Below are 17,764 nucleotides of genomic sequence, written 5' to 3'. Positions count from 1 at the left end.
CTAATCCAAGAAGGAACAGATAAACTTCGACTCATATGCTTGTTCTACTACTTGTTCAATTACACACAAACGCACGTTTTATAACATCGAGTTACCAATACGGTTGCGCACGTTCAATGCATAACTAACTCATAGTTAACAAGTCATATCTCTAGGTTTAAAGACTTATATGATATTAACGTCTCACGATCACTCGAGATAAATTCCATGAAGTGATACCAGCGAGTGTGGGTTGAATCCAATACTCAGAACTTATGAGCACTCATGAGTGTTGAGGCCATGTCCAACATCTTAGACCTCTACAACCAACTCATGACAGTCTTACTTCATATCTACTCCCAACATATGACTGACTGTGGAAATTTGAATAATATGTAAAACAACATAAATATTCTGGAAGTCAAAACATGCAAAAGAAATAATAGTATACGATTGACAAAAGATAGTAACACTTTACTCATAAATAAACACAAATTTTATTCATCATCAAATGTCAATTACATTTTACAAATTTCAAAATTATCTAACTACTAAGACTAATATCATCCTTCAGCCCTATGCTCCTAGCATGCTGGAGATGCTTAACCCTACCCAGTCCTTTCGTGAGGGGATCTGCCGGGTTCTCATCCGATGATACTCTCTTTGCCACGAGAAGTCCTTCTTCTATACGATGTCCGATGAAATGGTATTTTCTATCAATTTGTATGGATCTCCCATGATCCCTTGGTTCCTTTGCTAAGGCAACTGCTCTTAAACTGCCACAGAAAATCTCTATAGGCTTCGATATAGCTGGTACAACTCCAAGGTCTCCAATAAATTTCTTTAGCCACATAGCCTCTTTTGCCGCTTCGCTTGCTTCTATATACTCTGATTCGCAAGTTGAATCAGCCATTGTCTCCTGCTTGGAACTTTTCCAAGAGATTGCTCCTCCGTTTAAGGTAAAGACCCAGCCCGACTGAGAAGTGAAATTATCCCTATCAGTCTGGAAGCTAGCATCACTATACCCTACAACTCTCAAGTCATCTCTCCCACCGAGGGTAAGGACCCAGTCCTTAGTCCTCCGCAGGTACTTGAGAATGTTCTTTACCGCTATCCAGTGAGCCTTATGAGGATTCCCCTGATACCTGCTAACCATGCTTAAAGCAAAGGCTACATCAGGACGAGTACAGGTCATAGCATACATGATCGAGCCTACTGCCGAAGAATAAGGTATCCGACTCATTTCTGCTATCTCATCCTCAGTACTCGGGCTCTGAGTCTTACTCAGTCTCGTGTTACTCTGGATGGGTAACTCTCCTTTCTTGGAATCTTGCATGCTGAATCTCTTCAGTACCTTATCCAAGTATGTACTCTGACTAAGTCTAATTACTCTTTTACTCCGGTTTCTCAAGATCCTTATCCCTAGAATATAGGCAGCTTCTCCTAGGTCCTTCATAGCAAAACACTTCCCAACCAAGGATTTAAGTTCCTGCAGAGTTGGGATGTCATTTCCTATGAGTAGTATGTCATCCACATACAAAACCAAAAAGCTAACTATACTCCCACTAGCCTTGACATATACACAAGATTCATCTTCACTCCTAAAGAAGCCAAACTCTTTGACCTTCTCATCAAAGCAAAGATTCCATCTGTGAGGTGCTTGATTTAATCCATAGATGGATTTCTCAAGCTTACACACTCTATTAGGGTACTCAGTGCTGACAAAACCCTCTGGCTGATTCATGTAAACATCCTCAGCCAACTTTCCGTTAAGGAAAGCAGTTTTGACATCCATTTGCCATATTTCATAGTCATGAAATGCAACTATGGCTAGCAGTACCCTAATAGACTTAATCATGGCTACTGGTGGAAAGGTCTCATGATAATCAACTCCAGGAGTTTGAGAGAAGCCCTTTGCTACCAGTCGAGCCTTATAAGTGTGTACATTAGCATCCATGTCGGTCTTCTTCTTGAAGATCCATTTGCACCCTACAGTCTTACGACCTGGTACATTCTCAACCAAGTCCCAGACCTGATTGTCATACATGGATTGTATCTCGCTATCCATTGCCTCTTTCCATTTAGCAGAATCAGGGCCTGCCATGGCTTCCGCATAGCTGTTAGGTTCATCTAGACCTACTAGTGTCTCATCCCTAATAAGTGTCTCACCTTCCGCAGTAATATGAAAGCCATAGTAATCCTCAGGTACATTCCTAACCCTTGTGGAACGCCTCAGAGGTACAACTGGAGGTATAATCGGATCAACAGGAGGTTCCTCCTCAAGTTGACTGCTAGGGTTTGAGGTTCCTTCACCACCTGACTCTTGAAGTTCTTCAAGATCAATTAGCCTCCCACTGTCTCCTTGGCTTATAAATTCTCTCTCTCGAAAGACAGCCCTCCTTGCTACAAAGACCACATTCTCACTAGGTCTGTAGAAGAGGTAACCAAAGGATTTGTATGGGTAGCCGATGAAAATACACTTCTCGCTTCGAGGTTCGAGCTTGTCACGAGTCTCGCGTCTCACGAAAGCCTCGCAAACCCAAACCTTGATGTGGGCTAGACTAGGAAATTTTCAAGTCCACATCTCGTGAGGTGTTTTTGCAACCTTCTTTGTAGGGACCAGATTAAGGATATGGGTGGCAGTCTCTAAGGCATACCCCCAAAATGAGATTGGTAGCGTAGCTCGACTCATCATGGAACGAACCATATCCAACAAGGTTCGATTACGCCTCTCAGCTACACCATTCAACTGTGGTGTCCTGGGAGGTGTCAATTGTGAGACAATCGCACATTCCCTAAGATAGTCGAGTAACTCTGAACTAAGATACTCACCACCTCGATCAGATCGAAGCATCTTAATGTTCCTGCCCAATTGATTCTTGACTTCCTGTTTAAATTCCTTAAACTTTTCGAAAGTCTCTAACTTATGCTTGATTAAGTAGACATATCCATATCTACTATAATCATCCATAAAAGTCACGTAATAACGATTAACATCCCTTGTGGCATGTTTGAAGGGTCCACACACATCCGTGTGTACAAGATCCAACAAACCTTCACCCCTATCACACGAACCAGTGAAGGGTGACTTTGTCATTTTTCCAAGCAAGCATGATTCGCAACTATCATCTGACCTTAGGTGAAATGACTCCAAGACTCCATCCTTTTGGAGTTGGCCTATGCGTTTCTTTCTTATATGCCCAAGACGACAATGCCATAATGACGCTTTATCCAAGTTATTACTATTGGAAGAATCAATACACAATACATTATTTCCTAAGTTATCTACAACAGACACAACTTCATACACACCATCACAAGGTAATGCTTTAAAATAAAACACATTATTAAAGAAAGCATTTATTCCATCAGTTTCATTATCAAAAGAAAAGGTAAAACCTTGTTTATACAAAGCATGAAGGGAAATAACATTTCTTGCCATTTTTGGCGAGTAACAACATTTATTCAAATCTAAAGTAAATTCACTACTAAGCAACAAAGTATAAACTCCAATCTTGGTGACAAGTGAAACTTTCCTATTCCCCATGATTAAGTTTATCTTTCCATGCTCCACATTCTCACTTCTTCTTAGTCCCTGCATTTCAGAACAAATATGAATACCGCAACCGGTATCAAGGATCCAAGAGTTAGAATAGACTGAATTATTAGATGTGATAGTGTAAATACCTGCATGGTTGCGTTTAACTTTCCCATCCTTCAAATCTTGCTGCTACTTTGGGCAGTTACGCTTCCAGTGCGCCTTTTCGTGGCAGTAGAAGCATTCAGCCTCTTTGGGATTAGAAGAAGGTGTAACGAAACCTTTCTTGGTTCCGCTAGAAGAGGAGCCATCAATGGTCTTACCCTTGGTACCCTTCGAAGGTTTCTTTCTCTTCTTCCCTCTACCTTTCCCGATTGCCAGGACAGGTGCTGAGTTTGGAGTAGTAGCAGGAGTGGTCACAACCAACTTACCTTTAAGACCTGATTCTGCGGTCTTTAGGAGTCCCTGAAGTTTGCTAAGTGTAACTTCCTCCTTATTCATGTGGTACGTCATGCGGAATTGATCATAACACGAAGGTAAGGAGTGCAAAATAATATCTATTGCTAACTCCTCAGGGAAGTTCACATTCAACTTCATCAATCGATCCACATACCTTTGCATTTTCTGCATGTGGCTTGTGATGGGTTCGCCATCTTTCATTCGAGTTGTGATCATAGAGGAGATGATTTCATATCACTCTTGACGAGCACTCTGATGGTAGCGGTCCATCAAATCTTGGTGCATCTCAAAAGGATAGTAGTCCTCATAGGACTTTTGGAGCTCGGCTGTCATGGTGGCCATCATGATGCATGCCACTTTGGTAGCATCTCTTTCATGTGCGTCATATTCAGCAAACTCCTCAGGAGTAGCAGTTGGCTCAGGAACCTTGAGCTCCTTGTCAAGAACATATTCCTTGTTCTCGTAGCGAGTGACCATCCTGATGTTTCTGATCCAATCAGTAAAGTTAGATCCATCAAAGATGACTCTCCCACAAAGGTTCATGAGAGAGAAGGAGCCTGTAGGATTTGAGCCAGGAGTAGCATTGTTGGAAGACATCTGAAAATAAGGAAAATTTTAGTTTAGATATAGGGATAGTCCTTAATAAAACACCTAAATGTAGTATTAAGGCTAGGATCCAATCACAATATATTATAACCTAGAAGAGGGATGATGTAATCCAAGTTATAACATATTTGAAAGGTAGGTGAATGACGATTCACCAATTTCCACCATGAAAACGAAATATTAATTATTAGGTTTTATTTGGCTTTTAGAAATTCCTAGATTCTTTGAGATTCATTGAACTTTTCAATGGCATGTTTCAATCTCGAGTGTGCCCTTCATATTTTGTGACTGGGATACCGAGGATCACAAAACAAGGTGTGAAGCTACCGTGCAAATTACTTGGTACCCTTAATGTTTTTCACTTAATCGTAGTGCCGGTAAACCACATGCGCTCCTTCCGACCTCATGTAAAACTTAAGTCACCCTTTGCCTTCCTTGTTAAGTCCAAGTTAGTGTGCCGGTAAACCACACACGCTCCACCAACGACTTAGACAAGGTATAAAGTGTAATTTCATGGATTAGCACCTTATTCACATTTCCCTAAAGTAACTAAGATTGGGAATTTATAAAACATTTAGTTACTTTATATAATCATTATACTTTTAATGAGAATTTATAAGTCCTTGTCTTACCCGTTCGGCTAACGACCCTCCACCAGTCAAGCAAGCAGTGGGTGAGAGTGGACACCCATTAAGTTGCCATTTTATAGGCAACAACCTTATACCCACCTTATAGACCGGCTTCGTGAATGAGGAGTACTAGCGGTAAGACGACTTTGATCTTATACATATATATATATATATATATATATATATATATATATATATATATATATATATATATATATATATTATTAATAACTTTATAATATTATAAGTATAAGGGTAGAATTTTAACTTTTAAAAAATCTAAGGGTTGGAACTAAAGTTTTAATCAAGACTTTACTTGTTCGAAAACTTGAGGGCAAGTTTTGTAATCTTTCAAAACTTCTCATTTCTTGTAACTTATGAGTTAATTAGAGTATTAAAAATGAAGACTCTTCATTTTTTTAACTCTTGTGTTCTTTTAATGGTTTTAATTCAAGTGCGACTCTTGGTTTTCCATAACTTGAGGACAAGTTATGGATTCCATTAAAACACATTATGATCAAGAATTAAACTACCAAGTAGGTTACAAGTAATTTCTATGATCATCTAAATTCATAAGATCAACAACATGAATATTCATATCAAAGTTTCAAGATCATATGAACACATATAATCATGAAAAATTGATATTAGCCATTGTAAATGGATTAGAACAAACATTACTCCATCTAAAATAAGTTTTATAACACCAAAACAATTTAGGGTAATGCTTCTAGTCCATTTCCAGCAGCAAAAGTCGAAAATTTGCACTCTGTCGCTCCTACTCGCCGAGTGCATGAACCTACTCGGCGAGTAGGTTGAAGATACACGTGAACTCGGCGAGTCCCCCATGGACTCGGCGAGTTCATCAGGCAGACAACAAGTTTTTCGACTTTTTTCTACTTTTTAGCACAAATAACAAACAAACAAGCCTAGGCTCTGATACCACTGATGGGTTTTGAGCATTCTAACACTTCCTAAGTGTACATGCAACCCTAATAACCTTGGATCTATGTTTGTCAAATTATCATGCAAAGTTGATTTCCAAAGCTATGATCCTATCTAGCATACATGGGGAACAATTTTAACTTAAATAATAGATAGAATTACATACCTTGTTGTTGTAAATGTTCCTTGAAACCTTTTGAGCCTAACACCCCAAGTGTGATGCCTCAAATTCTTCACAGAACACCAAATGCTATGGAGTAAACTTGGAGAGAAAGTATAACACACTATAATCGGCCAAGCCCTCTTGTTTCACTAGTAGTGCCGATTTTGGGAGAACACATGACCTTTATATAGTGTTGACACATCTAGGGTTACACCATGTAAAACCTAATGTGTCATGACTCTTCATTTCCATGACCCATGGGTTTGTAACTCCCATGGAGCATCCAATGGGTTTAACCCAACTTGATTATCCATGGAGCCTCTTAGCCCACTATATAAGTTATGGATGATTTACATAATCAACCCATATATTTAATTAGTTATCTTTTTGATCACTTAATTAATTCTAATATTAATTCTTGATCAAACTAATTAAATAATATTATTAATATATTAGAACTTATAATATATTAATAACCACAAGTGTTATTTCTCTCATTTAGTCTATCCAATTGCATGGTGCCATGCAACCCAAATGGACCATGCCGGGTTGGGTCAAGTACATACTAGAAATAGTTATGGACTTAGACACCTTATCCAAGAAGATGGACCAAGTATGAATCCTATCCAAGACATTAGGGCACAGTTGCCCAGATCTACGATTGTGTGTGCTATCAATCAGAGGAGCACAACCCCAGTAGCACTGCTAAGAAAGCTAATTTCAGGACAAAATTCCCTTTAACGAGGGGAAGATTTGACAACCCGAAAATTTTTGCCTTGTAAAGTCAGTACAATCAAACCTTAAGTCAGACTAGCTCCTGCTATCTTCTAGCACTGTCTAGAGCTTGTCCGAGTGTTTTAAGCCTAGTTCATTCAAGGAAGGAGTGATAGGATATAGCAAATGAAGTTCAAAACCATGAAACAAAGTCGTAAACTCCATGGCCGTAAACACAATATGGTGGCCGTAAACACCCTTTGATCAATCACATGTGATTCAACACTTCATTACAAGTGTTTCCTAATCCCTAAAGGTGCATCCTTGCATAGGATTGCTTCTAAACACTATATTTATGCCAACATATGCCATTATATGTGATTTAGGACTCATTAAGTCTCGGGACATCATTCGTGGAACTTCTCATCCTTACGCACATATTCGTTTGAATCACCCTCATAAGGAGAGTTCATACCCTATAATGAATCTTTTAACTGTTTTAAATGCTTTTAAGGGGGGGAATACAAGTTGAACACAATGATAATTGTGTAAATGTATGTTATAAACATCTTTCAAAAGATTGCTTATGTCTTTATAAGTTATCAAAACATTTCAAAAACTCTTTTAATGTTATGTTACTTTATAGTTTAACAAAACTCCATTTTTAAAGTACAAGCATAACTTAGTAGTAAAATGACTCTTTTCAATATCAGTTCAAGTAAAACACTAGTAAACTATAAGGGGTACAGTTGAGAGGTTCAGTTCATACTAGATACTAGAGCATACTATAAAGAGAAACAGGGAGGTAGATACAATACATCAGAGAGACATACTATACACTATACATGATAACAAAAAAAAACATACTAAGATACTATAACAGATCGAACTTACTAAGATGCTATAGCATAGAACAACTACATGATCTAATTATACCAAAGAATCATTAACTCATTGTTCTAAAAAAAAGGTGATAATTAATTTGAGTATACATGATCGTATAACTTTAATGTGGATTTACACGGCCTAGCAACTGGTTTGCTGAAGTCGCATTTGGTTCCCAAAATCTCTTGACAGGGAGAGCATATAGTATGGGTACTAGCCTTCACATTATAACCTTAATAAAACAAACATGTTTTAAGCAAATCAGTACGTCAGGATGTCAATTCAAAAGACAACTGTATACTTATATTTTCCCATTACTTTCATTTTTGTGACAATTCCACTTGAAAGTTAATGCAAACTATTTTCGAGTTAAGATAGTTATAAACTATAGAAAACTTAAATTTTACAAACGACAAATAGAACAGTCGAGTCTAGTACATTCAGTAGAAAGGGGGCCTATAATGCTAACTTTATGATTCCTTAGTGTATGCATTCAGGGATATATATATTAATCGGGTCTGATAGGTAGTAGGATGCATGCTTTCCGCTTCATTTCATGTTCCTTGTTTGGTTGTGGGCTTAGAGTAGATTCACCCAGCCTACTATCTATTCGATCTTAGGTATATATATTTTGTATACACTAAGTAATCATAAGGGGTACCAGGTATGGGCCAGGTCATAGGACACTAATTCAATGCACAGTTTTCTACTACAACACATACTTTTCAAATAGAACTTTTGATATACAAAACTAGAAACTTACCAGTAAAGGGTTTATTCCATTTTATTAAACCAGTATAAACTTAAAGGACCTTAGGTGGTTAACTTTATAATACCTTAGTTTATACATCATGGTTATATATATAATTAATACCGGATAGGTAGTTGGATGTGTGCTTTCTGCCTCATTTCTTGTTCCTTATTTAGTTATGGGCTTAGGGCAGATTCACACAATTAACTATCTATTCGATATTAGATTATAAATAGATAGTATAAACTAAGTGATTATAGAAGGAACCACTGTGGTTACTTTTTATTACAAGAAATAAAGGTTTTCTTACAGAATATTTTCATCAAATATAAAGGAACTATTACAGTTAACTCCGTGAGTACCAAGTGAATACGCTAGGGTTATATACAACGACGATCTAACAAACAATGGGATGTGTGCCTTCCACCTCATTTCCTATTCCTTGTTTGGTTGTGGACTTAGGGCAGATACACATAACCAATTGTTTGTTTACTGTGGGTTTTATATAACTTGTATCCATTTAGTACTCATAGAAAGGATTGGAGAGTCATTTTTACTTATCTTTCATCAAATCAGGAAATATAGGATTTTCTGGACGAACCAGCAAACTTTTCTAAACAAAACTTACAACATACTACAACTTTCTTACAACTTACATTACATCACTAAAATCTTATGAAGTGACCAGCTTAAATGTTGATCTACGCTTTCAAAATAACTTGTATTCTCAGGAGACCAGTTGACAAATACACGCATTGGGATTTAGAAGATGGAACGATATAGCTTCATGTCTTATTTTATTATTTGGTTTGTAGTCTATGTTATTTGGACACATACTTTGTAAACACTTTCTCTCCCTCTCTCTCTCTCTCTCTCTCTATATATATATATATATATATATATATATATATATACACACACACACACACACTATATTATCATGTTACCTTTACATCGATCTCCTCCTTTGTTCCTCTATCCACCACCTCTATCTCAGTCTAGGATCAACGATGACTTCAATATGATGTCCATAATCTCCAGATTGTTGACATTAAATACACCAACAAAGAGATCGATGTCGTTCGTGTTCATCTTCGATTTCAGTCATAGATTGCTGAATCCCTAAGTCATTCGGTGGTGGATCGATTGAGTATCCATTGTCACGTCTTATAGAAAGTGTATTGGAATAGAACTCACATTCATTGAAATCGAACTCAATAGCATCGATGCATCAGAGAAGGTCTATAACAGTTATCCTTCCAGTCTAATAGATCAGTCAAGTAAATGAAGAAGTAGAGTACATTGACTGCCGATCACCGTCCTATGTCCAAGCACACCTTCGATTCGGTGTTCCTCCATATCTGTTGCGTTAGTGACACCGTTCATCTTGTCGAAGCCGTCTCCGGTAAGTTTCTTCTCGTGTGTAATTTCTCTGTTTCTGATCACTATAATCTAGTGTTTCAACTTCAATACCGAGAACAATAGGGCAAATCTCGATGGTATTTATGAATGCATATTGTGTGCTTAATATAGCACATCATGCTTTAGCTATTGGTGGAATCATAAGTCTTTCCTTGGTTCTGATTGTGACAACCCGAAATTTCCATTTTGTACAACATACCAAGTCAATAGAAAATCAAACTCATTCCTGCTATCATTTAGCACAATTTAGAGTCCGTTTGAGTGTTTTGAGCCTTGTACACTTAAGGAAGAAGTGCCGGGGTTTATCTGCTAAATTTATAGCACAAAGACCGAGCCTTAAGCACATTAACCAAGAGTTCACGGCCAACACATGGGAGTTCACGGCCGTAAACTCCATGTGGGCCGTAAACTCACCTTATATGGTGAAGATGAAGGACATTTGTCCATTTCTTTCATTTCCTTGGCCCAAATCCTCTCAAGTACCATCCCGATCTTCGTTAGACTCGTAAGTTTCTTGCCCTAACTAGTTGATATCTTATATGATCTAGTAACTTACATGATTTCATCAGTGTAATCATTCCATTTTGTAGATTTTCAAGATCCACCAAGAACACCAAGAACAAACACTAGTGTTCTTGTCCAGAAACGACCATTCAAGCTCTTAGATTGTAAGTACCCTTGATCCAACTCCTTGTACACTAGGTATATCATGTTTAGAGCTTTGAAAACATAACAAATCATGGGATTCAAGGAGTTTATGGCCAAGACATGTTCATGGGCCGTAAACCCCTTTTAAGGGTGCAAATGACACCCTAACACTTTAGTGAGCCTTGGATATTAGCATAGAACCTCAACCCTTTGAGTTAAGGACTTCATTTCACGAAATGGTACCCCTTACCATGATTTTACGGTCATAAACTCATGGGGGAGTGGTCCCAGGGTCGTGAACACCAAGCAAGGCCATTTTAGGACCTTAAACCCACCCAAACTCTTGTTTAAAGCTTTGGAGCACTTAACCAGTTAAGCCCTTAGAGTTTTAAGCCCCTTTTTGTGACCAATGGAGAGTTTATAGCCAGGAGTAAAATCCCATGGGCCGTAAACTCCAATAAAGATGGTCATTGGACCATAAGCTTCCGTATGAGGCTTTGCACTCCTTTGTTGCAACCCGATAGCCTCCTAACACTTGACCAAAGTGTTTTCCTCGCAATAGGATGTTTATACATGTTTAATTAGTGTTAAAATCACTAATTGGTTATATACATATGTATTCATATGCAATTAGGATCATTGTGTGTGTCTAAGTCTTCACTTGACACCAAGCACTTGTCCGACACTTCCTTCTGATCCGCTCACTGCAGGTGAGTTCATACCCATTGAATTAACCTTTTAAATATTTCTAAATGTTTTTAAAGGCTTTAATGGGGGAATACAGGTTGAATCATGCTAATTATTATATCAACTATGTGATTAACTTCAAATAATCACCCCAAAGTTGCGCATAAAAACACACCCCAAAAATCTTCAATAATACCAAACCCATTTCGAATACATCACTTCCGAACTTCCAATTGCATCATCTCGTAGCTTCAAAACTCCAAGATCACTTCAGTCTTCAAATCCGCGTAATATGAAAAATTCAAGTTCGAATTTCCATATAAAACTTCTCCCCCTTTTTATAATCGAAATTTGATTATAAAACTCCATGGAAAAAGAACGTGCTCTATTTGGAATTTTTCATGTCAAAACTCCCCCTTAACATGTGGCATAAACATTGTGCTTCAATCCGAAAAATCCAAAAAATAATGAATTTTTAGCTTCGTTCACGGATTGCCTTTGATAAAGTTTCTCAAAAATGGGTAGAAATCGTCAATTTCAAAATTCTGCAGTGACCCGTTGCGCCAAAAACAGCCAAATATGCGAAACACACTCCTATTTGCGAAACTGGGTAAAATGTGTAAATTCGCACAAACTGCAGGGACCAGATTTGAAAATTCTGCAATTTCAGCATTTTATGACCCCATTTGCGAAGTTGGGTATAAACTGTCAAAAATGCGAAACTACAGTTATTCGTTTTTACAATTTCTGCATATTCTTCAAACTTGCAAAGTTGGATTATTTTTGTCATTTCTTGAAAAGAGCAGGGACCAAATGCGAAACTCTTGGCTTTCTTCTTCATTGAACTGGTAATAACAGGCTTCGCATTTTCATTCTTATACCCTTCGCATCCCTTCGCATTTTCAATCACCAAAATGTGAATAATAATGAGATGAATTTGCATTTTGATTCCAATACAAAACTCCAAATGCGAATTAAACACTAGATGAACACTGCAGTTACACAAATGCGAATCCTTATCTCTTTCACCAAACGCGAACATTAGTTTTGAAACCACATGCGAACATAAATTGATTTTATATGTGAATCCCAGTGAACAACAGAATCAATCCATAGATGCGAACCAAAATCAACATTAAATTCTCTTCGCATTTCACAGTTCCAAAATCGTGTTTTTAAACTCTTGCAAATAGCAATTTTACAGTTCTTGACTTCGCGTTTTTCTTCATGACTCGTCATCAATCCAATTGCGAATCAAAATCAATTTTCTTTTACAGATCATCGATTCCAGTCATACAAAATGCGAACAATACTCAATTTCAAAATCGACTCCAATCACAGCAATCGTCAATTGTCGATATCTACCAGTTCGTTCCTTTCGTTATCGGTATCTTCTTCCCAAAATCAAAAACCATTCCAAACAATCGAAACCATCGATTCATCACAAATCGTCGATTATTCAAACCATCGAAATCAGAATTGATCTTTAACTTGATTCACCAAATGCGAATCCACTAAAGATGCGAACTCAAGATTTTTCATTTCTTCCTCAAATACCCAATCGATCCTCAATCCTCGACTTCAAATCTCAGAAATCGATCAGATCGATGACTTCAAGCATTACACATCGAATCCAATTCGTTTGACTCCAACTTAGAAGTTAATCGACACCAACAAATTCCAAGAAATTGATTTGGTACCAAAATCAGTCGATACAAAAATCATTTCGTTTTCCAGTTCTTCAAAAAAAACTTCAATCATAGTGTCGACATTCATCTATCACGATTATTGATTCCAAGTGAGGAGCATTCTATGTCGAAATCAAAATTAATACCAATTGAACTTTCACATTCAATTTTCAGTAAACAAGCATTTGATGAAGGAAAATCGGAACTCAAGAACACAAAATTGAAAAACAATCGATGAAAGAACTTGTAACCTAATCAAAATCTGTCAAAGAGTGAAATCGAAAAGTGAATCAAGATCATAGGTTCGATTCACATTGAGAACTCAAAATCGAGACACAAGAACTCGATCTAGACGAAAGCAACGAAGGTACAAGTCCTTAAAGCGTATGATAAAGTTTACTCAATCAGTGAATATTAGAAATCGGAATGAATTCATATACATTTTAACTTTGGGCCAATTGATCCGATGAACATTAAAACAATCGTAGAATTGGGCTTGCAAGTGATGAACAGTATTCGATTATGATCATTTGGGCTTCAAACCGAGATCATGAACAGTAATTTGATTTTTCATTGGGCTTGGACATTTGAACAATGAATAGTAAACAATGATCAGATATTGATTTTGAGATTAAGAGTTATAATATGAATTTGATATTGATTTTGGTTAGAAATTGATCTATAAAGAAAATAGATTGGATCTCCAATTCGGCTTGAAACAAACTCGATCCAATCCGAGGCAAAACGATCAAAAATCATAAATGCAACGCACGAATTCAATTATTACGAGAGATCATAGAGAGAGAGACTCACCAAAATTGCTCAAAATTGTGACAAAAATTGCCAAACCGAGAATCGTTCTTCAAAAATCACCTTGATCTTGAAGACCCGCTCTGATACCAATTGTAGTGACAAAGAACATGGTTTGGCATGCGGAATTAAAGCTTGCACAATTGAACATGGTGATTTGGGTGTTTAAGAGATATATTGAATGTATCTGGTGTTACACAAAAAGGATCTAGATCTAGACTACATAATTAACACACACTTACACACTCACTTTTACATCTCTCAAGCACACCTCTACAAGTGGTATAAACCCACTATTTATAAAGGTGTTTACATGTCTCTCTCTCACTCTCTAACAAATGGGTCTAAAGGCTAAAGCACCACATGCAAGTGGGTTTTACAAAAGTCAAACATTTACAAAGTCATGAATGAATAACTTTGCAACCCCAACAATTATTGGGATAGTTAGGAGATACCAAACATTATTCCTATTACAAGGAATTACACCAAAGTCAGTTCATTCATGAGTCTATACTATACATTACATGTTACATGAATACGTCTACATAGATACGCTTACATGAATACATTTACATAAATACATTTACTTGTATACACTTACATGGATACTTGTACCTAGATTCTATATGATGAGTTACTAGTACATATTATATGTGTAAATTAGTTATGCCTATCCTAGTGCTAAAGGATAACTAGACGGGACTAACCATTCCAGAACCCACCTGTTAGCAACAGAGGTAATGAACATCTACGGATGCCTACGGTTAATACTTATATTATGGGTACCTTTACGGGACTAACCATTCCTTAAACCTGCTGTTAGCTACTGAGGGAAATGAACATCCACGGATACCTACGGTTAATACTTATATTACGAGTACCTTTACAGGACTAACCATTCCTTAAATCTGCTGCCAGCTACAGAGGAAAATGAACAATCTACGGAAGTTCAAGGTTAATACCTTTTCGACAGTTGCGATGTCGAGTTGATCCTAATACAAAAGGATGACACTTACATGGCTATATTTTTCCTATTACTTTTATTTTGTGATACATTCACATAAACGACGAGGTACACTTTATATTGTTAATAGTAGTCATAGAGGGGAAAACCATCTTTGTTATAGAAAAACATTCAAGTCTTGGTAGAAGACTACTTTCTAAATATTTGAGTCATGGTAGAAGACTACTTTCAAAACATTTGAGTCTTGGTAAAAGACTACTTTCTAAACATTTGATTCTTGGTAGAAGACTACTTTCTAAACATACAAGTCTTGGTAAAAGGCTACTCTTTATACTAATAGAAATCATAGGGATTTGCTAGGGTATTCAAACGCTTTCAACTGCTTTCAAACAGTTCATACTTATACAATCTTTTTCCAAAGGTTTACAAGTCATTACTTTACAGTTTTACAAATCAAAGACACATTAATACTTATGAATTCACCAGCTTTTTGGCTCATACTCGCTTTCAAAATAACTTGTATTCTCAGGTCACAAATAGACAGGTACGACAACCAGGTTCTGTGAAGACGGACTAGTCCAGACTCGCCTTATATTTTGATTGTTCATTATGTTGTCTTATACTATGAAAGAACACACTCCGGAGACATTTCCAAGTCTCTTTCAGTGGATGGATCATATTATCCACCAACCTATAGTACCTTGGCGTGAACGACAAACATCTTGAGACCATTGTATGAACTTACTTCCACTCTTTGCTAGGACTGCATCATAAGGATGTTGGTCGAACCCACGAGAACATACTTCTATTCTTTACATGAACGATCGAACTACGTCTAGGTTCAACCATACTCACTCACAAATTCATTTCCTTTCCGTGAAATAGAATCATGTCACCAAAGAAAAACGATCAACCAATCAACCAAACACCAACTCTTCAGATTGATGCAGCTACCTTTCAAGCTGCAATCTTGGCTGTCGTGTCAGCTATTCTGACCCACCTTAACGCTAACAACGTGAATGTTAGCGGGATTGTTAACAACAATTCCAATCCAGGTAACAATCAAGTACCTCAACGAGCAAAAAACTACCACAACACCCCGAGTCCCAAGACCAAGAGCAAAAAACTGAAGTGTTGGGATAAATCTAAGGACAAATTGCTTCGAAGGGCGAATAAGAAACCACCAGTAATGACCCTCACAGCCACGACATCAGTACCTCCTACTACCATCCCTTCGGGTATCCCAATTGTCCCTAACCCAGCCAGACAATATGCTGGAAATCTCCCAAAGTACAGCAAATGCAACTATCACCACCGCGGACCTTTTCGAGAGATGCAGTGCTTAAACTGCAATAGAAAGGGACACACTATACGTTACTGCAAGAGCCCAGCAAGGCCGAACAACGAAGTGCCCAACACCGGTGCGAACCAGGCTTGCTACGGTTGTGGCAAGGTGGGTCACTACAAAAGAACTGCCCAAAGGCAGCGAATGCTGGCACAGACGGAATGATACTACCGATCACCGTCGCGGGGAAGACTACTCTGGACCCACGTTAAATTATTTAAGGCGTTCGTTGTAGCAGACTCATAAACTAATTAGAACTAGTGCAACTAGAGTCTTATCTTTTGCGAGATCCCGTCAGTTAAGGGGTCCTCGAGCTACGTGTACTTGTCTTTTGTAGTATACCTTGTTCGCAGCAATAGTCTCGTAATAAATCTAAAGTACAGTAACTCTGTTAAAGGTTGCACTGTTGTGTTTTGTCTGTAACGCCTTATGTTCAAATCTAATATCTTTAGTTTCCGTATGATTCCGACTTTATCATACGACTTGAGTCAATTCGATCCTCGCAATATCAGTCTCATGCGCACATCTCTTTCTCCGAAATCGTCTTTCTAGCGAAGCTGTCAGTCCAGAACACCGAAGTACCGCTTATACAGATGGAGAACTGCCCGAGACTACGAGTGAACGCATCGTCATGCGAACAAACTTGGGACCCAATACGACTGCTGTAAACCGATCGCCCTATGGTCTCACACCAATGGAGATACAAGAACTGTTCGGACAACTTAACGACTACTCAACAATAGAATAATAAGACCAAGCTCCTCACCTTTGAGAGCTCCAGTCTTATTCTTCAAGAAGACAAACTTCAGCGGGTGTGATCATACCAGCACTAATGCACTGGATCCCATCAGAACTCTGCAGTTAAGCGTGCTTACGCGAGGGTAATACTAGGATGGGTGATACCCTGGGAAGTCCTCGTGGTGCATACCTTGACAAGACATCCATTAGAAATCATTACCTTCTGCCACACATAGATGAATTGGTTGACGCACCGCAAGGAACTATTTACTTTTCAAAAATAGGTATGAGGTCCAAACATCATCAGTTACGAGTTTTAAAAAGGGGATGTCCCGAAGACAATCTTCCAAACTCGATGCGGACACCACGAGTCCATAGTGATACCTCTCGGATAGGACCAATACACCCATAATATTCATGAACTTAATGAATAGGGTACACCGTTCCTACTTGGATCAGTTCGTCATTGTCTTTTTGAAATGACTTACTTATCTACTCTCGTAGTAAGATGGAAATCCTAAAGAGCATCTACAACAAACCCTGGAAACATTACGATCAGAGAAGCTTTACGCGGAATTCTCTAAAATGCGAGTTTTTTTTTATTTGAAGAGTCGAATTCCTAAGACACATTACCAGTAATGTGGAAATTCTTGAGGACCCTGCCAAAAATTAAAACCGCTGAGATATTGTCAACACCGAGGATGCTGACAGGAATTCGCCAAATTCTAGGTCTTGCTGACCTACTGTCGAGAGTTCATTCAGAACTCCTCGCGGATTATGAAACCTCTTATGA

At 37.9% G+C, this 17,764-nt stretch overlaps 1 pseudogene; it reads left to right on the top strand.

Moving 5' to 3' along the window:
- The first annotated feature begins 17,043 nt into the window (after positions 1–17,043).
- LOC145056274 (5S ribosomal RNA) lies at positions 17,044–17,162 on the top strand (annotated as a pseudogene).
- Positions 17,163–17,764: the final 602 nt, after the last annotated feature.

The sequence above is a fragment of the Lactuca serriola genome, chromosome 5 (assembly GCF_051521515.1).
Source record: "Lactuca serriola cultivar US96UC23 chromosome 5, Lser_US96UC23_V15, whole genome shotgun sequence".
NCBI classification, from domain to species: domain Eukaryota; kingdom Viridiplantae; phylum Streptophyta; class Magnoliopsida; order Asterales; family Asteraceae; genus Lactuca; species Lactuca serriola.
The sequence above is the reverse complement of the archived record's forward strand: the minus strand, read 5'-3'. Positions and strand labels throughout refer to the sequence as shown.